Here is a 9,629-nt window from a genome sequence, read left to right on the forward strand (position 1 = left end):
GTACTTTCCCATAGCGTCCCCGCACAAGATGTTGAAATTGCAATGACTACTGTAAGAGAAGATAACGGCAACTGACTGAAAGCGTACTTCAACTCCAATGATGTGAACCGAACCAAACCTTGCCAGGTACATCCTTAGTGATAATCTGAGCCACTGAATCGATGAGTTGATGAAAGTTTGGCATATGGTACTTGTTTTTCCAGATCTGGGCATTCATTTGCTGGGCTTTAAGAGCAAGTTTGATTGAGCCGTCCTTCTTTGCTGTCAACACAATGGGCGCTATGAAAAAATCAGTCATACATTTATCCAGTTTTTTTATATGACTTTGTTCCACTAACATCCTGATTTCGTTAGCAACTCTATCCTGGATAAGAATTGGAATTTTACCTCCTTTGACTTGACGCGGTACAAGAGGGTTTTTAAAGTTTGTATAGACTTTGTGATGCTTGTATCTACCTAATCGACTAAAAACGTGTGCATATTTACTGCCAAAGAACGAACCTCAATATTCGGATATCAGGTCCGGAGATTGATCCTCAAGCAGATGAACAGACTTTGCCCTCAATTGCGTAGTTATCACGCCTAATTGATCCTGCAAGTCTAGACCCAAAAGATTTCAAGTTTTTTTTTCCGAGACGAGGAAATGAGCCTCCTCTACTTTCCAGCCGCTAGAAGAGATCGGAATGCAAATTGACCCAAGAAGATGAATGGATTTTTTATTGTAATCGACATACAAAGTATCTATAGAGTATCGTGTGATGTCACGAAATTTGATAGACGGGTTAAGTTGCAGTAATAAAGCACAAGTGCTCTTATTGAGGAACGAGACCGGACTTCCCGTGTCAACGGTTGAGTAAAAGAAACTATGACTTGAACGCAACTGAATACTAAGGCTTCTAGGTTTCCCCCTGTTTGACTCGAGAAGTTCGATACTATTCATTCTGACCGCACTGTCTAATTGCAGAATGCCGAATACTGGCTTGCTATCGTATTCAGCATCTATAAAATTGCAGTCGATCGAAGAACCCGATGCCTCCTCGTTTTGTGAACCAAATTCACTCGTCGTTTTGATGAATTTCAACACTTTGCAAAGTGACCACGTTTCATTGAGAGATTATACGTAACTTCGCGAGCTGGGCAAGATTTTCTGTGATCCGGACTAAAGTGACTACCACAGAAGTAACACGATTTGTTCCCTATTTTTTCGATTAGTTTGATTTTGAGGAAAATTCCGTTTTCCTCGAGACGACTGAATTGAGAACGTGGGTTCTTGTTTAACCTTTAAATTATTGGAAAACTGATTGCGTGGAAGTCGTTTTTGGAACTGAGCGGACGTACTAGCCCCTTTTTCACACTCCAGCGCGAGTTTAAAGGTACAATCCAAATCCGTCTTCGCCTTAATTAGTTGTTGCTGTACATCAACGTCACGAATTCGTCAGATAAAAAAGTCTTTCAAAGTTTTCCTTTCTTTAGCGTTGGGCCAATTACACAGGGCAATTTGAGCGCTAAGTTGAGCGTAGAATGAAGAGAAAGCATCGTTGCCCAGCATGAATACAAGGTTATAAAGCTTAATACGTTCTACAGTATAATACCGTTCCAACTTGAACAAAACCTCACATCCATTGTGAAATTTTCGAAAAAGTGTAACGCTAAAATCCGTGTGGGGAAAAGAGTCCGCGAAACGTCTCTTTCCTTCGTTACCCAAAGCGAAGAACAAACGTGACTTCAACCACGCTTCAGCTTCGTGATAAAACCAGTTTTGGCTGATTCGAGAACCTTTTCTTCTGCGCTCAACATTCAACTCACTTACTCTACGAACCGCCGCTTGATCTCGGAGGACTCGAGCATTCGCCTCCCCAGCATCTTCGCCAGGACCAACAGCCTCTGGTTTAGGGGGTTCATCGATGATTTCCGTTGGCTCTACTAAAAGGTCCTGAAGGTTGATATTGTCCTTTAGACCCACTGCTAGGAAGAATTGACCTATCCGAGATTCCCACAGGAACGGCAGATTAACAGATGGTTTTGCCCAAAAAGGAGGAATAACTAACAGGTCAGTCCTGTCTTCATTCACAGGAACTGCTGGCTGCGCCATGACATTTGCCGAAAATTAACGAGTCAAAACTTAGTTGTTCAGTAGAAGTAAATTGATAGATTAGTTGCTTAGTTAGTTGCAAAAGTTAGCGTTAGATACTTAGTTCCAATTTAGTATATGTTCGTCAAACTTTGACCAAGAGAAATTAGAGATTGAGGAAGAGATAAGTAGACATCTAACTAACGATGTAACAAAACAACAGAGTGACCGCGCACAGCCTGGGACTCGGTGTAGGCCATATCTGTGACCTTGAATAAAGCAGAGATAATAATCCGCAGCATGGCTGCAAAAGGACAAGTTATAAGCGAGGTACTGAAGGTCGCCTCATGACAAAAAATCAACGTTCATATCCGAATACGATTCGAGATTTCTTTTTTTTTCTTATTTTTGTATAATTAACTAAATACCATGATTTTTTTGAACTTGGTATGATCACAAAATTATACTTAACAATGGCAAGTAAGGCACAATGAAACAGTTTTTTTATGACCTTTTAGACATGAGTGCAAACACCAAATTCTTACCATAAAAGAACTGCAGGGTAACAAAAATCTCTCCAATGGAGTGGGATTGCGACCATCAAGCAGTCATCCTAGAGAGGTTCTCGAGAAAACAAAAAAAAACAAAACAGCGGAATCTAAATTGAACGTAAGTACAAAAAGACAAGCTGCCAAAAAATTGCTCACCATAGACAATCAAAAAAAAACAGAGAGAAACTATTCTTAGAAAAGAAACGCCATAGTTCATAAAAATCCTGAAACACTCCATTTAACCTGGCTATAACAATTGGAAAGACTAGGATTTTGTGTTCAAGTCAAATGTTTTGACAAAAAACAATCATTAGTGCCGGTAATATCTAGCCTTTCAAGACAAGTTTTTTTGGCTTAATGGATTACAGAACAACTGGCAAAAAATCGAACAAAACTCAATACATGCTAAAGAATGGGGTTAATTGGGTTAAAACGCCACCATTACAAAGTTCCGCGTCAATAAAAAACAATTGATGTTTTATTTGTTAATCTAGGAAAAAAGCAGAAGTTGATGAAAAATTCCTGATAAAAAGGAAGATGAAGCGAACCAATCAAGCAAACTTTATGATGATAATTAGGTGCAGGTTGTAACACATCTGAGATATGATATGAATTTTGTCCTTATGTTCAGTTTGCATCTATTTTCCCTGATAGCAAGTTGAAACTCTTTCTTATTTTTGATGATACTTTTTTCGTCTTCTTTTCTCTTCTTTTTTTTTCTCTTGTAAAGTATAAATAGTTTTGCTCAATGTGAATTTTTCTCCATGCAAGTTGTCACATCTGTAACAGTACAGAACGTTTTGTACTATTGGAAATAATTGATACCCTCAGCTCAAAATCAAAAATTCAACCATTTTTTACCTTAAAATATAAGGGTTTGAAAAGGGTCAAATTAAATTGTGTGGTTTAAAAATTCTGTAAATATGCAAGACTGCTTGGATCTACGTTTTTCTTGTTCTTTTTTTAATGTTTCAAAATTTATTTGAAACAATAACTTGCCTCAGCCCCATGGTTACACAAAATTTTAGCTATCTGAGCTAACGAATTTTAGCGAAATTGCATAAATTGTAGAGTCTTATTCAATTTCCATCAGCTTAAACTTTTGTTTGGAACTGATAGAAGATTAAGCTATTATTTGAAATCGGCGGTAAAAAAAAACTATTTTACTTAATTTTTGTGAATACTTTTTGTCAAATCAGTTCTTTTAAAATCAAAGTTTTGCATCTTTTCCGATTTTAATTGAGCTGAGCTGGCATAGTAAACTCCGGCATTTTTTTTCTATCTATGAAATTTCTTGCATTCAACCTCCTTAGGCTTAAATATTGGATTATCACTGATTATTACGCTGTTTTTTGACCATTATAGTTGATTCTAATGCCCAAAAATAGATGTTTCGAGGATTTTTAATCAATTATAATCGTGATGTTTTCCAACATATTTTGATCTTTTATTATCAATTATTATTGATTTTAGTTCATACAGATAAACTCATTAAAATGATTGTAATCGATTATAATCAATTGTGAAATTGTTTTTTACTAAGAATTTGTCACACGTAAAGTATATCTGTTTTTATATCGTTCTTTATTTTTCCGCCATTAGCAAACAAAAATGGGGGCCTTGTAAAAATTTGAAAAATTTTTTCTTTCAAAAAGTAATAAAACTAAAACAAATGCTGATTTTTTGCTCGGTAAAAGAAGTTTAAATACGCATCATGAAACAAATCTAATCGAGAAGAACTAAAAAACAAAAACAAAATGAATTTGAATTGATTCAAAAACATCTCAGAACAATTTTCTCGTTTTTCACATAAGCCAACGTCTATAAAAAGCAGAAAATATAAGCAATTTAGCTCGAAGACAAAAAGGGCAAACAGAAGCCATTGTACTCTGTTATTATCATTTCAGATTATCAATAATAATTTTTTTTTGTGCATAACAAATAAATTAGAAACTGAGATCAAAATAATTGATTATAGTTGGTTATAATTGAATCGATTATAATCAAAATTAATAATTCATTATAATCTCTCTTTCTGGAAACAAAAAAAATCAACTTTAGTACAACTTAGTCCATCTAGTTTTTGATTCAAATACAATCGATTATAATCGATTATTTTGATGTCGATTTCTAAAATATTTTTTTTTGCACAAAATCTATTTTAATTGATTATAATTCTTTCTGAATTTAGTAAAACTGGAACTGAGATCAAATTTTGTTCAATTTTTTAACGCCTGAAACTGGAAATTGGTCAAACAAATGTCATTTTTGATCCAAAGTTATTATTTTCGCCCTTCATTTCTCGAAGCCACAAATGCGGTTTTTGGGCAGTTGTTACTTTTGTAACATCTTAGAAAAAGTTATTTTAAATTATAGCGTGCCTCAGTACGAAATAGTTTGAAGCAAAGTTAAATAATTCTTTTTGAGTGCTCCAGGGGCAAAAAGTTTGGGTGTTCTGATGTCTGAATGTTCCAACTTCAGCTAATCTCAGACATGGCTCTTTTTCACCTCACTATGACCACGCACTGAATGCACAGTTTCCGTTTATAGTTTCAGAAGACTACGAGAAGTTTTCGCTCAAAAAAATAGTTGTGATCATTTTCTTGTTTAAATATAAGGAGCGTCATTAAAGCAAAACAAGTTGAGTTCTGGCTTTACCTCGGCTTTATTACGAAACGTTTGACTGGATTTTGGATAGGAAAAAATAGGAAAAATTGCTACTCTAAACCAAAACAGTTCTTAAGCTACCAGACCTTGTACAATATAGGAGACAACCGACTTACATTTGTACACACTTGACTTCTAAAAATTGTTAATTGTCTTTAAAGTTTCTCAAAAAGAGAACAAAACTGAACCTTTTGATGGTTGTGACTGCCATATTTACTTGTTGGAACATAAAAAACATTGAATTTACAAATATAACAAACAGTTATAAGTAAGAAATTTGAAGGATTTAAAGAATTTTTCTTGGGACTTAATGAACGAGGCCAAACTGTGCACCGGATAGGCGCAAAACTTTGTGTCTTCTGTATTTTCCTGGATTCCAGAGACAAGTCTTTAAATAGGTTCCAAATTGTAAGTGGATTCCACTAACAAAATTTCCGTGGATTCCGCGTACAAATAACTAACGTAAATTTTGATGGCACATTTGTTGTGTTGCGGTTCCGCAACAAGCGAATATAATTAGTAGTTCTGGATAACGCAACTAAGTGGATTCCGCAAAATCTAGGCGGAATCCGCAAATAAAAGTGGAATCATCAACTGTAAGTGGATTTCGAACTTTTTTTATTACTGAACTTGCATATCAACAGTTAAAAGCTAGAGCTAGAATTCTTATCTTTAGCAATGAGTTTAAAAGCAAGGAGTTAACGATTTTCAGTGAAAACCACGAACAAATCTTAAAACATTGGTTAACTAAATTGGCGGATTTCATCTTTCAGCAGTTGAGATACATGTCCCAGCAAACAATTTTTGGGATCATTTTTTTGAAAACACAACACCGAATAAATTCATTATTTGGAGACAATGGAGGGAGAAAATTTAGAAACACAACGCACAGCATATCGCCAATTTATGTCAGTATTTGAGATTCCATCGATCCCAAATATTGGTCAGTATTTGGGATTGATGGAAATCCATAAACTGGAGTACTTTGGAATAAATGTGGAATAAATTCATTATTGGGAGTAAGTGGGTCGAGAGTGTGTTTAGAAACACAAACGCAGCACATATCACCAATTTTTGTCAGTTTTTGGGATTTTATCGATCCCACAGACTGGTCGGTATTTGGGTTTGATGGAATCCTAAATATTGGAATGATAAGGAAAAAATATGGAATAATTTCATTATTTGGAGTCATTTGGTTGAGAGTGTTTAGAAACACAATGCGCGGGATATCGCCAAAATAGGTCAGTGTTCGGGATTCTATCGATCCCAAATACTGGTCAGTAATTGGGATTCCATCAAACCTAGATTTCTGAAGCTGCGTGTTTGACAGAAGTTGAGAAGCTGCGTGTTTGACAGAATTGAGTCTAACAGATGAACATTAGACGTAGATGAACATTTAGTAATTGAGATTGAACTTGCTGATGATCACCCAAAAATCAAAAGATATGACAGTAAACGCTACTACATATATACCTTTTTGTAAACGGAATCCGCAAACGAAATGAGTGTTCCACTTACAATTTGAGGAATCCATATACAATGTGCGGATTCCGCCTAGAGTTGCGGATTCTGCGGATATACACATGTCCTAATACTCATTTGTGCATTCCACAATATGTTCTGGATTCCGCAAATACGATTGCGGATTCTGCAAATTCGCCTATTTTAGCAGCGATTTTGAGTGGTATAGTCTTTAAGGTATTTGTTTGAGGAATCCAAAAGAGCAAAAAAGATTTTTAAAAAATAGCAAATCTTGCGGATTCCGCAACAAATCTGATTTTGGCCTATTGCGGAATCCGTTTAGAATGCAAAGAATCTCCATTTTGGCCTCGTAATGGTTTAAATGTAACATTTGAACATAACAATTTAAGTGTAATAATAAACATTACAGTAATTAAATTCAACATTTTTTTCTGGATGTTTTGATTTCTTATCAGTCTGATTCCAAGTTTTTTTGGCTTTCATTTTTGAAGAAACTAAGAGAACTTTTGTCCTCAATTATTCACTTTTGTAGCGGACAAAACATTTTCGCATTCAACAATTTTGACCTCAGTTTATTTTCCAATGAAGAGATATTAATGTGCTGAGCACAAAATATCATTTGTCTTTCGCAAAATCATGATTGTTTGAAAACTTTGAAATTCGGAAAGATGGGAAGACGAAGCTTTTTTTTATTATGAAGACAGCAAATTATTCTTTTTTGATTTGTTTGATTTATTTTAAGAAATTTTTGCCCGATAATTTGCTTTCAAAATCTTACTCGATCAAATGTTTTGAGAACTATTACTTGAATTAAATTGATGCCGTGAATTCAGTATCAATAATCCAGCTGCAATTGTTTTCCTAAATATATGAGGGTTTAAAATGAGGGTTTTTTGGCCCTGTTTTTTTGAAAATTTGCCAGAATTTTGGAAATTTACGCAGAAAGCTTTTCTAAAATAGGGTCCTTTTAATATTTTAAGAGAGCTCGGAAAATCAAATTGGTCGACCTAAAAATAAAAAAGATCGACAAAAATTTCAAAATTTTTCGAAACAAACACCCCCCCCCCCCCCCCCCCCAGAAAAACTTCCGCGCACGCCACTGGTTACGCACCTCATGTTTTCGACCACCCTAAAGTTATTTAATGGATTAGGAAAACAGTTGATACGAAAATATTGCGTGGCATGAAATGAGTAACAAGATCAAAGTTGGGCAGAGAAAAATTGAAACTGAACAGAAGGTAACCAAATCTGTTTTGAAACGTGCAAATTACTCTGTGAGCGTTGAATTTTGCATGGTTACACGGATCTCAATAAAACGGAAAACTAATCGGTTCTAATGGAGTTTCATTGTCCTTATCTGTGAAAGTGATGGGTTATCATTGACTTGGGATAATTTTTTTGCCTTATATAAAAAAATTGATTGATTATAATATCTTTTTTTTCACTTCTAGAGACATTGACAATCAAACTCGAATGTAATCGATTTTTAATCATGGAGCTCCGATGCGGGCAGTAAGGTGTGCTAAATTTTTGATGAAACGTTGATGCTTACTTAAAAGAGCAGAAGATATCGATAAAATGTATGTGGTTACTTACAATCTAAATGTTGATGTTTACTCGAACAGCAGCAGACAAATGAATCAGGTCAGGTAGTGGCACATTCGGTGCCTTATAAGTAGTTTTCAGATACAATTTAGAAGAACTTATCAATGGAAAACTTTAAAAGATCTTTTGCTGTAAGCTAAAGATCAGAACTTGAAAAAGCCATTTTAGTCTGAAAGTACGTGTATTTAAAAGCTTAGCAATGAAAGGGATCGAGGAAGGAAATTCAGTTTCATTCAAAATCTTAAATAAGAAAAACTCTTATCTACAAAGACAAAAAAGATAATCATTGTGAACAAACCATCTAAATGGATTACGTAAAGAAAAAATTTAAAAAAATAATTCTAAGGTCAAAAATTTTGGAACATATTCATTCTTCTCTCATATCAGTACTTCAAATTTTTTGAAAAAGCATGTTTCCCTGTTTTTTTTTTAATTTCGAACTAGAAATAAAGAAGTACTTTGTTGTTGCATTTTTGTGCCCATTTTAGGGGTTTGAATTTTTTATCATAATGGTAACCTTTTGAAGAATTAATTGAATACGTCCAAAATAGATTAGATTTCAACTTTTTACGGAACCTTAAATTTAAAACTATGATTTTGAAAAATGTTTACGAAAGTTGCTGAAGTTTTAAATCAATTGATTGTATTTCTCAACTTTTGGTCATGCAGCTATCGAGCTAAAATACGAAACCTTTTCTTGAAAATTGTAATTTGGTTATTAATTTAAGAAATACCTGATCTGGTTCAACTTTTGACTTTCAGTTATAAAATTAATAAATATGAGCTAACTTCAATGTATTTCGACTAAAATTGATTTTTTGTCATAAAATACAGCTTTAGTAATATAACTACATAAACAACTCGGTGGGTAAACCATCCAACCGGAAATGAAAACAGCATGGATCAAAAAGCAAACTGCTGCTTTTAGGCGAAATCAGATTGCAAGGTGCATTCATGGGTTGATAATAACGAACATTATTATTCAGACCGAATAGAGTTCATCTTGACAAGTAGAAAGTCGAGTGGGAGACAGTTCAACCTTTAAGACCAGAAGCCGAAATTGAACAGAAAGTTGAAACTACGCAACATGTGGGAAAAGCAATAAACTTCTTACTCAATTTTTCGCCACTTTCATGACCCAAAACTAAAAACACGGAATTTGGTAAAGTTTTGACATTCATGTTTGTCTGAAAAAATGAAGAAAGTTGTTTAACGCTGTTACTACAGTGGAGGCCGATGAATTTTTAACTGCT

At 34.5% G+C, this 9,629-nt stretch overlaps 1 long non-coding RNA gene across 1 annotated transcript in view; it reads right to left on the minus strand.

Annotated features, from left to right (window-relative positions):
• The window catches only part of LOC134856919 (uncharacterized), a 30,962-nt gene extending 22,421 nt beyond the window's left edge, over positions 1–8,541 (minus strand). Inside the window, exon 1 of the long non-coding RNA XR_010164863.1 lies at positions 8,368–8,541. This is a non-coding gene — a long non-coding RNA (uncharacterized LOC134856919). The remainder of the gene's footprint in view (positions 1–8,367) is intronic.
• Between the last annotated feature and the right edge of the window lie 1,088 nt (positions 8,542–9,629).

Source organism: Symsagittifera roscoffensis, chromosome 1, assembly GCF_963678635.1.
Source record: "Symsagittifera roscoffensis chromosome 1, txSymRosc1.1, whole genome shotgun sequence".
In the NCBI taxonomy this organism is placed as follows: Eukaryota; Metazoa; Xenacoelomorpha; order Acoela; family Convolutidae; genus Symsagittifera; species Symsagittifera roscoffensis.